An 18,495-nucleotide genomic window follows, 5' to 3' on the forward strand; every position below is an offset into this window, starting at 1 on the left:
CTCCTGATAAATTAGTCTAATTAAGTACATCTGAACAGTGGGGAGATAGAGGTAGAGGCTTGCCTCTTTTAAGATTTTGCAGGGAAAGGACAACAAAGGTAGTCACAGACCCACACACCCACACAAAAAAACTGCCCCATTTTCTTCCCTGGTCTGTTGTGGGGACTCAAGGACCCGAGGTTCAGGGTCATTCTGTAGTTCCAAATGCTTAGTCTTAAAACACAAAGTAAGCTCTCTGATGTTTCCCCATAAGCTTCTGAGAATAAGCATTCAGAACCTGCTCCTTGATTTTAACAGGATTCCAGGCCAGAAAAACAAAACATGATGCCTTCGACTGCAAAAAACAAAGTGCCCATTAATACCACTTCTACATGTATGTCACAACAGTGATAGCTGATAAACCACTTACAAAAGAAAAGAAAGAGGGTTTGAAGATGGTATTTTAACCCAAGTGTATACAGTTTTCAGAGGCTTGGGTCTAAAAACCTGATATTTAGAGGGTCCATTCACAAATCTGCTACTTGCACTTCTGCCCATAGGCAGACATCACCAACCAATCATGGCATCAGATTTCTTCTACACTGTACTCCAACAGGTCATTGATAACAGATAATATTTTCCCACTTAAAGTTAGGCAACCATCATACCACAAAAAAAAAAAAAAAAAAAAAAAAAACATGCAGCTAACAGACTCCTGGTTTTCACTGCATGTTCAGTTTTATGCAACAAACTGTTTTTCCCTGGTCACTGGTGAATTTAGAGCCTTCTATGACATCACAGTCTAGAAGGGAAGACAGATTCTATAATAATTAGTTTCAGCACCAGGGAAAAAATTAATTTCAGTAGCAGAAGCACTAAAGCAGGGTGCTTAGTTAAGCCTATGGTAGAGACGGTTATAGAGCAAATGGCATATGAATGAGCAGGGAGAAGTTGAGCACAGAAGAGAAGAAAAGGTATTCAAGTAGGAAGAAATGGCATGAGCAAAGCACTGATTGTGTAACAGCATGTGTGTGTGTGTGTGTCTGCACATGTGTATGTTGTGTATGAAGGAAGCATAATATAAAAATAACTGTTTCTAGAGGGAAAAGTTCTGAAATGGTAAGTTGCTATAAATGGGGTTGGATAGATAATCCAAAAGCAGTTTGGGAAGACCAGATAGGAAATTTAACTTTATCCCCACTTTCCCGGCCCCTGCTAAAATGTGAAACGCCATTGAGGGATTTTAAAGATAGATGACAGAAATAGAGTGAGAGAGAGACATACAACTGGTAACTTTATATTTAAGAGGCAAATCAGGGGAACTTGAGTTACAGATTGGAACCAAACAGTGGAGGAAGCAATAGAAATAATCAGGTAAACTCGACTGTAGTTACAATTCACTTGGAGCCCAACCAACAGCCATCCATGCATGATACAAATTGACAATGGTATCATCCACCCTCCTTTCTCTAGCCTAAAACCATTCCCATTATAATCAGCACTTTGCATAAAACAATAGGAAACCATTGTTAAAATGAGCATATTATATGTATCATATATATATCTGGACAGACAGTGACCTGGCTTTGCAGAAAGGGAGGCAAGAAGGAGCAACTCCATTTCCTAAATTTGTCTTGCTTCTTAGGTTAATTACCAAAACAACGAGCAATAAAATGGTATTTGCAAAGCAGGATTTGCCAGAATGAAGTGTGAAGTGGAAGAGAAGTGGTGAGATACAGGAAATACCTTCAAAAGTGTTGCCCTTTGCCAGAACAATTGCATAGTTGAATCGTCATATCTACACTTGGGGTTAGCCAACGAATTATTTTATTCAACAGATATATCAGCAACCATTTAACACCTACCATGCACAATTGTGTAGTGTTCAACCCTATGATGTCATAAGATGTGAGCCCTGCTCTCAAGGAAATTTTGCTTTAAGTGGGAGATGTACACACATAAAATTGATAGTGAAATTAAAAACAAAGTTATGTACTATATGTACTGCTTGATGGTTCATAGGGATCTAATAAAAGAAATTTCTCCTGGGGATACTTGAGAAAGTGAAGCTGAATTACAAAAGATGGCAAGATTAAAATAGAGAGAAGAATCTTGGTGACAAGAGAGTTTAAAATAACTTCCAAACTCATTTCTGTATAATAGGAAAAGACCAAGAAGGAAAGACGGGAAGGGAGAAAGCAACCCAACACTCATTGTACATCTGCTATGCACTGGCATGACATGTTCTATACATCTTCAATTGATTCTAAAAAACATGACCCTTACTTTACAAATGTGGATACTGCATATAGAGGTTAAATTTCTTGCTCAAGATCACACGACTGTAAATAATCAGGCCACCAACAGAAGCTTGCAGCTGTCTGTCTTTAAAACAGGGTTTCTCACCCTCAGCAAAATAAAGCATACGGTAGATATTTCTTTGTTGTGGGGGTCTGTCTTGTGCTCCCCACTATATGCCAGTACCACCCTCTCTGCTGTGAAAAACACAACCAATATTATCTCCAGAGATTTCCAAATGTCCCCCTTGGAATAAAATCATCCCTAGTTGATTACCACTGATTTAAAGTTTCTTCACCTGATAGTGAACTAGGAATGGATTTACTTCGAAAATGAATTCAGGAGGCAATGAAAACATTAACTTTGATGAATCATGAGGTATATATTAAAAGATGTCGAAAATGGCCACATATATATACCTGAGCACAGCAGCCTTAGAATAGGATTCAGAAAACAGGCAGAAATAGGGTAAGTTAGGCAGTATGTTCATAAGTCAAACCGTCCCACAGAACCAGTCCTGTGAGCATGGCAACAACTACAGTCCAATACTGGATGCCTCACCTTGCACAGCACCTCCTGCTGGCGGGAGGAGACACAGCCTGCTGCTGCTGGCAGCGCACACCAGGAAAGGATACCAATGGACCAACAACAGAAGGGATTCTCCTCTACCATCCTTTTTGTAACTATCTCTGGGTTCAAGTTTACCTGATTGTTAAGCTTATGTCACATGTCTGAGTCCTTCCTAAAAGAGTGAATAGGAAACTAGGTTCTCCAATTTTAGGTTTCTACAGTAACAAGTGGGCTCTGAAACCTTCCAGTAACAGAAAGAAGGAGGAGTTGCTGGGAAGTCAGAAGGAGAAAAGAGAGAGCAAAGAGAGAAAGAAAAAGAGAAAGAGAGAGAAAAGAAAAAGACAAATATCCACCACAAGTTTTTACCAGAGACAACAGTTTTAATCCTTTGAAAAATGGAAAGAGATAATATATCATTTAAAAAAAAACATAGAAAACTTAAGTTTTATTCAGATGAATATTGAAGCAAGCTGAGAAAAGCTAAGAGGCCTATTAAATCACGGTAGTGGAATATTACGTGGTTTATTTCTGTTACCAGTAGAGCTTGCTAGAAACGGGGAGATGTCACTGCATAAAAGTAGAGTGTGCTCACTGGGAAACTGCCTGAAAGGATAGAAGAAGAATGATTACAGTCAAGACTCTTGGAGGACAGTTTTAAACCTCAAGCATCCCTAAAACCCTCATCCCTGTAATCCAAGCCAGCTTCTTTCTGTCCTCCCACTTCCTCCTTTTACTGGCAGGCAATTTCAACTATCTAAGAGCTGTTTAAATAGAGTGACTACATTTCAGGAATGCCTGATGAATATCCAAACAGTCTTCAAAGGAATGTAGATTTATCTCTTATTTACATGTTCCAGGAGGAAGTTTATAGCCCTATTTCCTAACCTATTCAAGGGACAGAATCAAGACTGGGAGAACTAAAACTCTCCTCCACTGTGATCTACTAGATGAAGGCTTGTCCAAAAGGAATACATCAAAGAGATGCAGTTTCTATTTCTGCATAAGCTCTGAAACAATGTGTTAACTTTATCATCAGTGCTTTCAAGTAAGTTACACCTTGAATCACTCAGAAAAAAGGACCTGACCTTGTAAAAGTTCCTTACTTTCAGCCAAGTTTCCCTCTTTACTTTTCTCTCTGGTTTTCTGCTCTGCATTGTTCCTACCTGTAGCTAGTGAGTCAAGGACACACCTGAACTGTGAAATTGGCCCTAAAGTTTGGTTGGAGCCTCCTTTCTTCTGCTTATGGATGCAGAGAACTTCTCTGGAATTTTTTTTCTTGTGATAACCAAAAAGTCCTTTTGACTTATTCCATTGTGTCCACTAAAAAGTTGAAATTGATAGATTGGTTGGTCCTTGTATCCAGCTGCTCCCCAAAAGCAGCCTCTTTTCATTTAAAGAAAAAAAGAGGGGGAAAGATAATGAAGATAATGGATCAATCTAGAAATAGCAAAGGACTGATTCTACCAATAGGCTGTAGGAGACAGAAGTTTATTTCTCATTTCCTCTAGCAAAGAAATCAATATATATTTGGTTCAAGCAACAAAGCTGCCTGTTATTTTTTCCAAATGTTTTTTTTCTCTGCCTTTAAATCAATTATCTGAATGGATTAGGAGGAGAAAGAGAGAGAAATACCTTGTAATACAAATTTGGTTTTACCTTTCAACAATAATAAGCTATCTGGTTTAAAATTTCCCTTTTATTCAGGTAAGTTTAAGGACCAAGTATATTATATGGATTACTTAGGGTGCTTTGAGCTATAAGTAATGGAAATCCCTACTGAAACTAGTGTAAATGTGAAAAATTTTGTTATCTGATACAAAAGGAAATCCCAAGATAGTATGAACCTCGGAGTCATTTGATTTAGCAATTCAAAGACTCAGGGTTTTGGCATTCTTCCAGTTCAACATGCTTGAGGATGGTTTCGTTTCCAGGATGGTAGCAAGATAGCAGTCAAGGTGATCAACATGGACCTGACATACTCCAGAGAAAAAGGGCGAGTCTTACTGTGGTCTTCCAGACAATATGAATAAACTTTTCATAGGTGTTTCCCAATACGATTTTCTTTACTTCTTAATAGTCAGTATTGGATCCCGTATCTTCTCTGCATACTTGGACTCATGGTTCATAATTAGACAATAATACTATGAGGCATTTTTCTTGCCACATTTTCTGGATACTCTATCAATATTTCACAGAACATATCTGGGCTTCTAAATATTTAGCAATGCATGGACACCCCTGCACAAGGAAGAATAGTACCACCTAAAATGTCAAGAGATCCTTTTTAAGAAACACTGTCCATGACCCAATCTGGCATTCTTTGCAAAGGAAATGGTTTTAGTTTTCCTGTAAGCACATGAATGTAGGGCAGATACCTGAAAAAAATAAAAAGATTTTGCTATTAAGCAAAAACAAGATGGTAATGCATTCTAGAGAGGCAATAAGTAGTGTTGGCTATATTATATTATCACCAACTAAGAAAAATGCTATTTATTCATTTATTAGTTTAACAAATTTTCTCATATTAAAAAAAATCTGTTTGGGATTCACAGAGGTTTAAAAAACAATTAAGAGGCTATTGTAATAAACTGAGTTTGAAATTACATGAATGTGAACTAAGAGAGCAGCAGAAAAGATGGAGAAAAATGAACTGATTTTAGAGGAAAATCAATAAATACATCTTGGGAAGAGACCAGATTTAAGGAATTTGGGTGAACTCTCGGTCTATGGAAGTCTAAAGCTATCCACTGCATCCCAGTCACTTCCTCAGAGCCACTGAAAAATGGCATCCTGCTTACTATCTTCCTCTCTGCTAGTATGTCTGTCATCTCCTTAATGAAATCAATAACCCCAAATACAGCATATTCAGTGTTCTAGCCTCTTCATTTTTTTCATCCTCACCTCCAATTTTCTTGTTTTCCATGATACTGCTCCCACTCATTTTCCATGTTTATAACTTGGAAATAATTTAGTAATAACATTAATATATAATGTAAGTAATAACTTACATCTTATTACTAATAGATGTACCATTTCCAAAATCAAAATTTCAAAACCTTGCCTATATTTCCAGCTCCCTAACTTTGGTATCTTGATTCTGACAATTATTCAACTCCACCAACTTTAACTTTTAATCTACTTATTAAACCTCTTTTTACTGTACAATACCCCCATGTACTCAATTTATTCCTTACCTAAATGAGATTTTATGGCCCATCACTAAAATTATACCTTTGCATACAATTTTAGTTCTTCATCTTGCATCGTCTCAGCAGCCATGGTTAAATACAGTACTTGTCCGCTTTTTATTTGAAACAGTGACCAAAAAATAGTGTTATTTTGCTTTTGTGTTTGTGACTAACTCTAATAACTCTGAGGCCTCAATATGATTAATAACATTCTACATCAATGGCTTTTGAATTAAATGATTCAATGGATGGTGATGTCATTAGCCAAGATAGTGCACAGAAGAGAAGGAAGAGAATACAGTAGATTAAGAATCCAAGTTTCAACATGTTAAATTTCATATGTTTTTGGGTTATCCACATGGAAATATTTTGTAGGGAGCTATATATTAAAGTTGGAGTATGGAAGAAAGAGAGAGAGAGAAAGAAAAAAGAAATGGAAGAATTGTTGGAGAAGTAATTATGTAGAACTTGTATGGAAGCCACATGAGTGGATGAGATAAGAGGCATTACAACCTTTAGAGACAGCTTTCCTGGTTTGATGGCAATTCATTTTAGTTAAACTCTAAAACTTGTTCCTTCATCCACAAATATTTATTAGGCAAATACCTCCTCTAGGCACTCTTCTAGGCACTTGGAATATATATTTGTAAATAAACAGAGTAAATAAATTTTACCTCATGAAGTTTATATTCCAATGTAGAAGGACAAAAAATAAACATAATAAATTAGTAAATTATACAGTATGTTGCCTGGTGATATGTGCTATGGCAAAACAAAAAATAAATAGAGTAGAAAAGGGGGATGAGAAGTGTGGAGAACAGTAGGGTAGAAATAGTAGAAACAGAATGCATTACAAAGAGAATGATCAAGACAGGTGGCACTGAGAAAGTGAGTTTCTTTTTTTGTTGTTGTTGTTTTTTGTTTTTGAGATGGAGTCTTGCTCTGCCACCCAGGCTGGAGTGCAATGGTGCAATCTTGGCTCACTGTAACCTCCGCCTCCCAGGTTCAAGCAATTCTCTCGCCTCAGCTTTCCAAGTAGCTGGGATTACAGGTGCTCGCCACCACACCTGGCTAATTTTTGTATTTTTTAGTAGAGATGGGGTTTCACCAGGTTGGCCAGGTTAGTCTTGTACTCCTGACCTCAGGTGATCCACCTGCCTCGGCCTCCCAAAGTGCTGGGATTACAGGTGTGAGCCACTGTGCCTGGTTGAAAATGAGTTTCAAGCACAGACTAAAAGAAAGAAATCTAGTAAGTTACCTAAGTAGATATTTGGTAGAAGAATGTCCTAACTGGAAGATCAAGTAAGCAAAGGGACCAAGGTTGGACTATCCCTGTTGTGTTTGCTGAGCAGCAAGGGAGGTGGTGTGGCTGTAAAAAGGTGAGCAATGAGAGGAAGAGTCTTAAAAGAGGAATTGGCAAAACAGGGAGAAGGAAAAAGGCAATTTCAGGAGTAGTGTAGTGAAAAGATCTGACTTAAATTTTAGAAGGATCTCTACAGCTACCATGCTGAGAGTAAGTTTTGGGTAAAGCAAGGTGGAAAACAGGAGACTAACTGGGAAGCTATCACAGAAACCATGCCGAGAGATAATGATAATGGGTTAGGCCAGGGTGGTATCTGTGAAGGTACTGAGAATTCTTTAGATTCTGAGTATATTTTGGAGAGAGAGGCAACAGGTCTTTAAAATACTGGACAGAGTGTGAGAGAAAGAGAGGAGTCAAATATAAAGGTTTTTGGGCCTCTAACCTTTTAGCCTGAACAAATGGAAAGACAAAGTTGTCATCAACTGTAATGGGGAAAGTTGAATCAGTTTCAGTGGAAAAATCAGGAGTTCAATTTTGGTGTTTGAGATGACTTTTAGACATCTAAAGAGTGGTGTTAAATAAGCAGTTGAATATTTAATTCCAGACTGCATCTACTAACATAAAGATCGTTAGTATAAAAATAATGTTTACGGTCACAGGGATGGTTTCTCTCATGGTTGCAGGAAATACTCAAACCAGCTTCACTACGAATTGGCAGACCTTCGGTGCACTGAATAGCTTGTGGCCTCTTCACAAGTAGAAAAGAAAGGATACAGAGCTGGCAAGGGTGCTGAGTGTAGTAAAATTAATTTCATCTTTAATTAATGCCAGACTCCTATTCTGGGGGGATATTGTGTGAAATAAAACTTGGACTCAAAATCCAGAATAACATCAATCCAACCAAGATGTACTCAAGCAGCTCCTATAACAGTATGGAGTTAATGATAACTATGAAAATAATAATATTAGAAGAATTGCTGTAGAAGTGTTATCAGTTATTGAACATACTTTTAAAACACAGTAACAAGTACTTTACATGTATCAACTCATGAAATCCTAATAACACCACTTTAAGAGAAGTACTATTGCTATCTCCATTTTACAGACGGTGGCACTGAAGCCCCTGAGAAAGGAAGAAACTTGTCCACTCTAAAAAACAATGGTCTAGGTAGGAGCCTAAGTTTCAACTCTTCCATAAACTGTGTGACCTTGAGTAAGTCCTGCCCCTCTTTGAGACTGCTTTTATAGAATTATAAAGTGAGTTAGGTTGACCAGATGACCTTTAAAGACTCTCCATTTATAGTGCCTACATATGTTTCATTTTCTTAAGTCTTAATCCAGCTGCCCTGACACCATTTCCTGTAATCTTAGTTATAACTGTATACTGGTGTAATATCAACATTAGCAAAACCTGAATAAAGGTTTATTATGAACTAGGGTCTGCGTAAAGTACTTAAATTTTATTTCATTAATCTTCACAATCAGTGAACAGAATATGGTGGAAATGGTGCTACCAATTCTGGGCCTACTCTTAACTGGCCTGAAAGCTTCCACTTTCTCCTTCTTGGACTGTTTACTCTTGGAGTATTTCATTAAGGAACTCAGATGCCAAACAGCAAGGTAGTCCAAGCAGCCATGTGGAGAAGAACCAAGGGCCTCCAGTTTCCAGCTCTAAGTCTGCATTGAGATTCCAAATGACCTGTCTTTCTAGCACCCAAGCTGACACCTCATGAAGAAAAAAAATAAAACCAACTCAGCCCAAATAATTATGTTGTCAATTGTCATTTTAAATTTTGGGGTGTCACTCTGCCCCTACTGGGGGGTGCCTCCCAGATAGCCTACTCGGGGGTCAGGGACCCACTTGAGGAGGCAGTCTGTCCGTTCTCAGATCTCAAACTCCATGCTGGGAGAACGACTACTCTCTTCAAAGCTGTCAGACAGGGACATTTAAGTCTGCAGAGGTTTCTGCTGCCTTTTGTTCGGCTACGCCCTGCCCCCAGAGGAGGAGTCTACAGAGGCAGGCAGGCCTCCTTGAGCTGTGGTGGGCTCCACCCAGTTCTAGCTTCCCAGCTGCTTTGTTTACCCACTCAAGCCGCAGAAATGGCGGGTGCCCCTCCCCCAGCCTCACTGCCACCTTGCAGTTTGATCTCAGACTGCTGTGCTAGCAATGAGTGAGGCTCTATGGGCATGGGACCCTCCAAGCCAGGCGCGGGATATAATCTCCTGGTGTGCCATTTGCTAAGACCATTGGAAAAGCTCAGTATTAGGGTGGGAGTGACCCAATTTTCCAGGTGCCATCTGTCACAGCTTTGCTTGGCTATGAAAGGGAATTCCCTGACCCCTTGCACTTCCTGGGCAAGGCGATGCCTCGCCCTGCTTCGGCTCACACTCGGGGCACTGCACCCACTGTCCTGCACCCACTGTCCGATGCTCCCCAGTGAGATGAACCTGGTACCTCAGTTGGAAATGCAGAAATCACCAGTCTTCTGCATCGCTCACACTGGGAGCTGTAGACTGGAGCTGTTCTTATTTGGCCATCTTGGACCAAAGTCCAAATGAAATACTATGCAGCCATTACAAAGAATGAGATTTTGTCCTTTGCAGGAATGTAGATGGAGCTAGAGGCCATTATCCTTAGTAAACTAATGCAGGAACAGAAAACCAAATACTGCATGTTCTCACATATAAGTGACAGCCAAATGATAAGAACACATGGACATATAGAGGGGAACAACAGACACTAGGGACTACCAGAGGGTGGAGGGTGGAGGGTGGGAGGAGGGATAAGACAGGAAAAATAACAAATGGGTACTAGGCTTAATACCTGGGTGGCAAAATAATCTGTACAACAAACCTCCGTGACACAAATTTACCTAACCATGTACCCCTGAGCTTAAAGGATAAAAAATAGGCCGGGCACGGTGGCTCACACCTGTAATCCCAGAACTTTGGGAGGCCAAGGCAGGCAGATCACAAGGTCAGGAGATGGAGACCATCCTGGCTAACATGGTGAAACCCCATCTCTACTAAAAATACAAAAAATTAGCCAGGTGTGGTTGCAGGCACCTGTAGTCCCAGCTACTCGGGAGGCTGAGGCAGGAGAATGGCCTGAACCCAGGAGGCGGAGCTTGCAGTGAGGCGAGATTGTGCCATTGCACTCCAGCCTGGGTGACAGAGCAAGACTCCATCTCAAAAAAAAAAAAAAAAAAAGGTTAAAAAATAAATAAATAAATTTGGGGGGTGCTTCGTTTCACAACAATCAATAACTGAAATAGTTACCACTAATATGCCCATTTTATAGATAAAGAAACTAAAGCTTGAAGCTTAAGAGAATGTAGTTAATTATAGATCACATACCAAGGAAGTGATAGAATAAATATCTGAAGAGAGGTCTGTCAAATTCCAGAATCCATACTTGAAAACACTTTAGCAAACTGCTTTTCACCTTATTGCCAAATTATTGGTCATACTTTTCTGCAGCATTTTACTTTGAACAATATTTTATGAGGACAGCCTCTAAGCTTTCATGGGCATTACAAAAATCTGTCCAATTAATTCTAAAATCCTAGATCTACTTAACAAATAATGTGCACTAAATATATTCTGAGATAATTCATAGGGATTACAACGAAAAACTTCTTCTCTCACTGGGTTTCTTTAATTTCCTAAAGCCCGAGGCAGTTACATTCAGCATTTAAATTATCTTGTCCATCTTGCCAGCAGTGCCTTAGACACCTGTGCATTAAATTACTACAATATTGCTTTCAATGTGCACTTAGCATTTCCAAATTTTTATCATCTAGAAAAAGGCACCAATACATCATAACTAAGTTCCAAGCAGATGGTGCCAAATTCTACTTACCTGATACTTCTTTTTTGTGAAGCTGAAGTAAAATACTTTCAGCAAAGGCAACCATCATAAAATAATTGGAGGAAGAAAACAAATGAGTGGACACAGCAAAAATGAAAAATCTAAGTACTTTATATTGAAAGGCGCTGAGATAGTGATTTAGAAAAGCCAACATAAGGCTGGGCACGGTGGCTCACGCCTGTAATCCCAGTACTTTGGGAGGCCAAGGTGGGCGGATAACTTGAGGTCGGGAGTTCAAGACCAGACTGACCAACATGAAGAAACCCCATCTCTACTAAAAATACAAAATTAGCTGGGTGTGGTGGCACATGCCTGTAATCCCAGCTACTCAGGAGGATGAGGCAGGAGAATCTCTTGAACCCAGGAGGCGGAGGTTGTGGTGAGTCAACATCACGCCACTGCACTCCAGTCTGGACAACAAGAGCAAAACTCTGTCTCAAAAAAAAGAAGAAAAAAAGCCAACGTATCCTTCCCCTTCATGCTGTACCCCTATACCAACCCCACACTAAGTACCTGGTGCTTGTCAAAATAGTGTTTAAATGAAGGTGTATACCATAATTGGCTAATTTTTTTGTAGATCATTACTAAAGATTAGGGTGAATGGAAATGTACTGGAGTGTTAGGTGAGGGTGAATAAATATAATATATACCTAGCCAAATGTAAATATGTCACAATTTTTACATGAAAATGGTCAGAATCACTGTAGGAGAATAGTATGTCTCCTTAATGTGTTATTCCTATGGTATCCCTAGCATTATTCTAACTTAAAGGTAAAAAGTCTGATTGTTGGCCAGGCACGGTGGCTCATGCCTGTAATCCCAGCACTTTGGGAGGTTGAGGCAGGTGGATCATGAGGTCAAGAATTCGAGACCAGCCTGGCCAATATGGTGAAACCCCTTCTCTATTACAAATAGAAAAAAACTAGCCGGGCGTGGTGGTTCACGTCTGTAGTCCCACCAATTAGGAAGGCTGAGGCAGGAGAATCACTTGAACCCAGGAGGTGGAGGTTGCAGTGAGCCGAGATTGCACCACTGCACTCCAGCCTGGGCAATAGAGGGAGATTCCATGTCAAAAAAAAAAAAAAAAAAAAAGTTTGATTGTTGTTGTTTCCACATTAATTTAGGTGGTGTACATTTATGTAGTGCTTTATTATTTACAAGGTGCTATTATACATGACACTTGATTTGATCCTTATAACAACTACTGAGTAAGTACTATCATATGCAAAGTCATAAATAAAAACCAGGATTTCATTCAAGGCTAAAATATCACCACTTCAGATTGAAATCTTTGACCCCGAGTTTCTTTAATAAGAGGATGGGTGAATTATTTTTTAAATGTTTAATTGATTTTATGACATATACCTGCTCTAAACTGGTATTCCCTGTCACATAAAATATACAATGAGATTTTTTTATTTAAAAAATGACTTAAAATATTCTCCATAGAGCCAGTGACAAATTATTCAAAGAGTTATGTTACCTAATCTCTGTCCACTATAAAACCATCCAGCACTTCTATTAATGGAGTCTAGTATTGCCAAAGAAAGTAGATATCATCTTGGAGACAATGCAGCTAATGGAAATCACCACGTGGCCATCTCTTAACATCATTTGCAGCCATTTCTCTAGCCTCTTTTGAGAATTTTACTTTTTAAATTCAATGTATTTATTGGTTTTGAGGCATAATTAACATAGAGTAAAATTCACAGATCCTAAATGTATAATTCTATCATTCTGGAAAGTTACCTTGCACCCTTTTCTAGGCAACTGTCACTCTAGAGGCAACCAATTTTCTATTATTTTTAACCAAACATTTCTTTTGCCTGTCCCACAACTTTATATAAGTGTAGTGTTTTGTGTTTGCGTTCTTGGCTTCTTTTGCTCAGCATAATGTTTTTGAGTCTCATTCACGCTGTTGTAGGTGTCAGTGGTTTGTTCTTTCATATTACTGAGTACTATTCCACATATAAATGCACCTGTTTCTTTATCTATTCCCCTGTTGACGGACATTTGGATTTTTTCTGGTTTTACCTCATTTTAAACACTACTTTTTTTTTTGCTCTTACAATGGATCTACAAATTAAGAAATCTGTCAGCAATCCAGGCATGGTGGTGTGTGCTGTCATCCCAGCTACTTGACAGGCTGAGGCAGGAGGATCACATAAACTCAAGAGTTTGAGTCCAGTCTTGGAAACATAGTGAGATCCCATCTCTAAAAAAAAACACATTTTTTTTTAATTTAAAAAAGAAATCTGTCAGCAAATGCATATTTTGCTTTGAGTGTGTATGTGCGTGTGCATATTAAAGTGAAATTTACTTTGTGAATCAATGTAAGAACGTTAAATCCTTTGCTTTTGAAATATAAAATAAGTCGGTCTGCTCCCAGACTTCATGGTGGTGGGGTAGACATAAGGGGGCAGAAACAGATAGAATGCTGAAAGAGCCTCACAGGACTGAGAGGCCTGCTGTCTGGAATAAATGGTAGGTGGTATGCTCCTGAAAAAAAGGTGTAAATTCAGCTCTAGCTGTCATTGCAGGGTGCTAGGTCTGTGCACAGTACTTTGGCTGTGGAAACGCTTCTATAATATTCACTAGTGAGATCCTGGCATCATGTGTGTAAACAGATCAGTTGTTCCAATCGTTTAAAATCCCAGTTTCAACTGCCTCTCCCTTCTTCTAAGGCACTTTAGCTTTTCATGGTTTGCTTATTAAAGCATGGGACTAAATCCTCTCAGCCTTGTGTGTGCAGCTAATTCAACCTTCATGGATGCAGTAAATGAGTCAATTAACATTCACTAATATGCATTTATCTAGCACCTGCTGTGTGCCAAACACTGCACAGCGCTAGCTGGCTTTCCAAACAGATTGCAGAGAGAAAGCAGGATGCTGTATGTTAAAGATACTGTGGTTGGTGTCAGAAAGTCTGAGTCCAAGTCCTGCACTTTCATATAACTATTTCTAATACCTTAAGCAATTCACTTCAACCTGGAACCTCAGTTATTTATTAATGTGCAGGAGGTTCTAATTTTTCAAGTCAAAAACTAAGCTGTGAAAACAAATGTAAATATTGTCATTTTTCTCCCACTCAACTATTAATACTTGGGTCCCATATGTTTCAGAATGGCATATATTTAACCTCAGTGAATTTAGGTAATTTGACATACGTGAGTTTTTTCCATCAATTTAAGATCCTTCCCATTTCTCCCCAGAGCTGTCATTGAGTCCCATAGGTACTCATTAGGGAAAAATGAACTCTAAGTCAACATTACTTATCCACTTGCCATACACTAACTCTCATATGCTCTTTGGCTCTCAGTTCCTTACTTCTCTAGAAAAGCTCCTTTTTCTACTCTAAGGTCTCTCCAGGTCTTCTGGCTCTAGTACAACCTCAGCACTGCTTTCAACTTTAGGAGGAGATTTTCTACACCTCCCAGCACCTGTGCTGGATTGTATAAGACCTGATGAGGATCCTTCAGGCCCACAATCATAAATAATCCACCTGACATTCTCTACTCATCTGTACCTTGACTGGATGGAAAGACTTCTAAGTCCTTGTGATTTTCTCAGACTCCCAGCAGAAAGCAGTGTATTGGCAGAGCCCCTGCTAATATACAAGAAAATAGTGCAAATTAGAAAAGAAAGTGTTTCTTCTTTATGGAAAAATTACCAAGACGTGCAAGAACAATTCCTCCTCCTCTAGAAGGGGACAATACCTTTCTCCGGTCACAAAATTCTCCTATTCTACATTTCATTGACTATGATATAGGCTTTTTATAAATATAACAACTTTTATCTCAAACATTGGTCACAGCCATGCATATCAAAAGTCTATTTTAGGACTCAAAGCCAAGCCTTGACTATTTCTTACCCTCCATATTCCTGTATGACATCTCTACCTAAGTCTGCAAGGTCCAGTTGCCCCAGTGTAGGAAAGAGCAGAGGCTGAAAGATATACCTGAGACTGTGGCAGCGACGGAAGTGTGCTGCTTGGACAATCCTTCAAGAAAGAACGTACATTCAGCTGTAAGGTACAAAGTCAGCTGACAGCATTCAGCTACGGAGCCGATAGGATCTTAAGCTGAGGACTTGCTCTTCCTGTAGCCCTTCCAGCCACTGACTGACCACAGTAGCTGTCTAGGGCCTAGCTGTTTCCACCTGAAACAGGGCTTCTCTTATGGAAAATCTTTGCTGTAGACCTCCCCATTGGGTTGAGCCCTGACTGAATCATTGTTAGGTCTGCACGTCATCTGAAGATCTCCCTGCACTATCTGGTTTCCTCCATTTTTATCATTTACTCCCAATAAACCTCTTGTACTCAGAATTCAGGCTCACTTCTCAAAGAACCCAAACTGACCCAGATCTGAAAATATTAATGCTTCAGGTAATCAGTGCAATAATACTCCACTAAATAGCAGAGTAGACACAGCCAAAAATTCAGTGTAATTCCTGTTGACTCTAATATTCTCTTCCCTCTCTCTCATTTCTTCCTAGAAATTATAAGTTAAGTGAAAAGGCAATTACATGCCCAGGTAAATCACTTCAGTTCACAAATGGCCAAATGTAGAGATTTAATCATTCCTGTAACGCTTCCTGGCACCCCAACAGTCATCCTCATTAACAACAACAACAAAAAGCAAAATGGCATAAGAATTGCCTTGCATAGCTGTAATCCCAATGCAACAGTTCTACTTAAATAGAGCCTGGCTTTATTTTAATTATCCTTCAAAACTAGTGAAAATGAACAAATCAAAGTGATTGGAATGTGTTAGAACTGCTGGTCTGGTAAACAACTGGTTGGCAAAGACATTATGAACACTATCTTAGCCCTATGAAAAGCAGAAGCCATTGAAAGTCCTAACTTTTAGGTATGTATAAAGTCAGCTCTCTGTATTTATAGGTTCCGCATCTTCAGATTCAACCACACATGGATAGAAAATATTCGAAAAAGTAAAAACTTACAATACAACAATAAAAAATTTAAAAATATGTTATAACAACTATTTACATAGCATTTATACTGTCTTAGGCATTACAAATAACCTAGACATGGTTTAAAGTATATAAGAAGATGTGTGTAGGTAGATGCAAATATTATACCATTTTATACAAAAGACTTTGGCATTTGTGGATTTTGTTATCTGCAAGGGTTCCTGGAACAAACCCACCATGGACACTGAGGGACAAGTGCATATTCTTTTAATTAAAAACTCCATATGTATAGATGTAATGTTACTTGTTTACTACTCTATACCTAGCCTGGAACACAATAATGCTTTTTAGACATAGAAAACGCAATTAAATGATGAAATTCCTCAGCCTGATCATCTAAATTATTCTCTAGATTTGGTCTTGAAAGGTATTTTATTCTCTCAAAATCAAATGCAGTATAGAAAGACATGCTTTTCTGGGAGATAGCATGTCTCATTAATTTTTGTGTGTGTAACCCAGAAAAACTGAGGAGAGATTACTGGGCTTGACTCCAGAAGAGAGCCATGTTGTGGGCTCTGACTGGTTTTCCTACAACCAGAAATGGCATTTCAATGGGATGGGGGTGGGGCAGGGGGGGGAGAGAGAGAGAGAGAGTGAGAAGGTGGGAAGGCTATGGTGACTGTTACAGAAAGTCCAGATAATGTTAGTAACATGGTTTGGCTGGCTGTGTCGCCACTCAAATCTCACTTGGAATTGTAGCTCCCATAATCCCCAAGTGTCATTAGAGGGAACCAATGGGAGGTAACTGAATCATGTGAGTGGGTTTTTCCAGTGCTGTTCTCATGATAGTGAATACGTTTCATGAGATCTGATGGTTTTCTGAAGCACAGTTCCCCTGCACACACACCCTCTTGCCTGCCATCATGCAAGACATACTCTTCCTTCATCTTCCACCATAATTGTGAGGCCTCCCCAGCCATGTGGATCTGTGAGTACATTAAATCGCTTTCCTTTATAAATTACCCAGTCTCGGGTATGTCTTTATTAGCAGAATGAGAGCTGACTAATACAGTTGGTTTGCCTAGAATGAATCTGAGTGATTTTTTGTTTTGGTTTTTTGTCTATCTCCAAAAACAAGCATGTGCTGTTTGCCAGTGCCACCTCCAGGAAGTCAGTGGGCAAAGGCTGTATGTAAAATAATGACTGACAAAAGTCTTAAAGACCAAAATAGGCAAGCTTAGAAAAATCAAGAAGAAACTGCATATATCTTAAAGTATGGCGCCAAGAGTAAGTTAAAGTAAAAGAACAGAAGTGTTGTCAAAATATTGAGGTTGCCTGGGAATTCTTACCATGTATAATCTATCATATGATTGATATATGTTACATAATATTACAGTTTAATTAATATGTTAATAGAACTTTTTGTTTTTAAAGAAAAGTTGTAAGGACAGGCATATGGGAGAAAACACTGCCTCTTCAGTATAGAAACAAGTTCTGATGCCTTGAAGAATCACGATCTAGACTCTTGGCAGTGGTGGGGAGTTCCAAGCCATGGAGGTGACATTTGCATTCCACATAAGTACAAGTTCATAGTATGTTCTCTATGCATATTTCAGAGCTACAATAGATGCAGAGAACTAATATATATTATTAAAAAATGCATTTTGAGTCAATGAAGATTTTTGCTACCTAAAAGGATTTTATAAACTCTGCTGCACAAGCATAAGGTAGTTCATAAAGGGGAGGATCCAAAATGGTTTCACATGGGCATCAGTACTGCAATACCTATAGCACCACACAGGGTCACATGGAAGGTTGAAACACTGATCTGGATGTAAAAGGTATATGATTATTTGAAAAATCAATTGATTTAGTTTTTCTCATACCTTACATTAGGTGCTAATGTGCATGGAAGGAGAGCTGAGGATAACAGGAAAGAGAAGAGATTTGGAGAAAGAATACAGTCCTTCAGTCTATGCCCTGTGGAAATTTATCATCTACTTTTAGAAGTTTCATATGTGGAAAAAGGATTTTCCAGCAAACGGGGGAAGGGGAAAGAAGAAGCAAATTTTATTACTTGAAAACGGAAACATTTCTCTTCCAATAGTTTGGGTTAGCACTTTTTAGCTGTGTGCTTTCACCCTTTCACCTTAAAACATTTCGCCTCTTTCACTGGGATCTGTCATATTCTATAATGTCAAGGACAGAGAAGAAAGTGAAAAATCCAAAGTTTAAATGAGGAGATTTTCACAGAATTTGAAGTTCAACCACCTCTACTCTTTTTTCTTTTTTTTTTTTTTTCCGAGACGGAGTCTTTCCCTGTCCCCCAGGCTGGAGTGCAGTGGTGCGATCTC

The 18,495-nt window shown here is 38.9% G+C and overlaps 1 long non-coding RNA gene across 2 annotated transcripts in view; it reads left to right on the top strand.

Moving 5' to 3' along the window:
- The first annotated feature begins 812 nt into the window (after window positions 1–812).
- Window positions 813–18,495, top strand: part of LOC134736336 (uncharacterized) — a 55,303-nt gene continuing 37,620 nt past the window's right edge. The window contains exons 1-2 of one of the 2 annotated variants that reach the window (XR_010120291.1): window positions 813–953; window positions 3,705–3,892. This is a non-coding gene — a long non-coding RNA (uncharacterized lncRNA). The remainder of the gene's footprint in view (window positions 954–3,704; window positions 3,893–18,495) is intronic. The other variant, XR_010120289.1, reaches the window with a different exon arrangement.

This window comes from Symphalangus syndactylus, chromosome 1 (genome assembly GCF_028878055.3).
Source record: "Symphalangus syndactylus isolate Jambi chromosome 1, NHGRI_mSymSyn1-v2.1_pri, whole genome shotgun sequence".
Lineage (NCBI taxonomy): Eukaryota > Metazoa > Chordata > Mammalia > Primates > Hylobatidae > Symphalangus > Symphalangus syndactylus.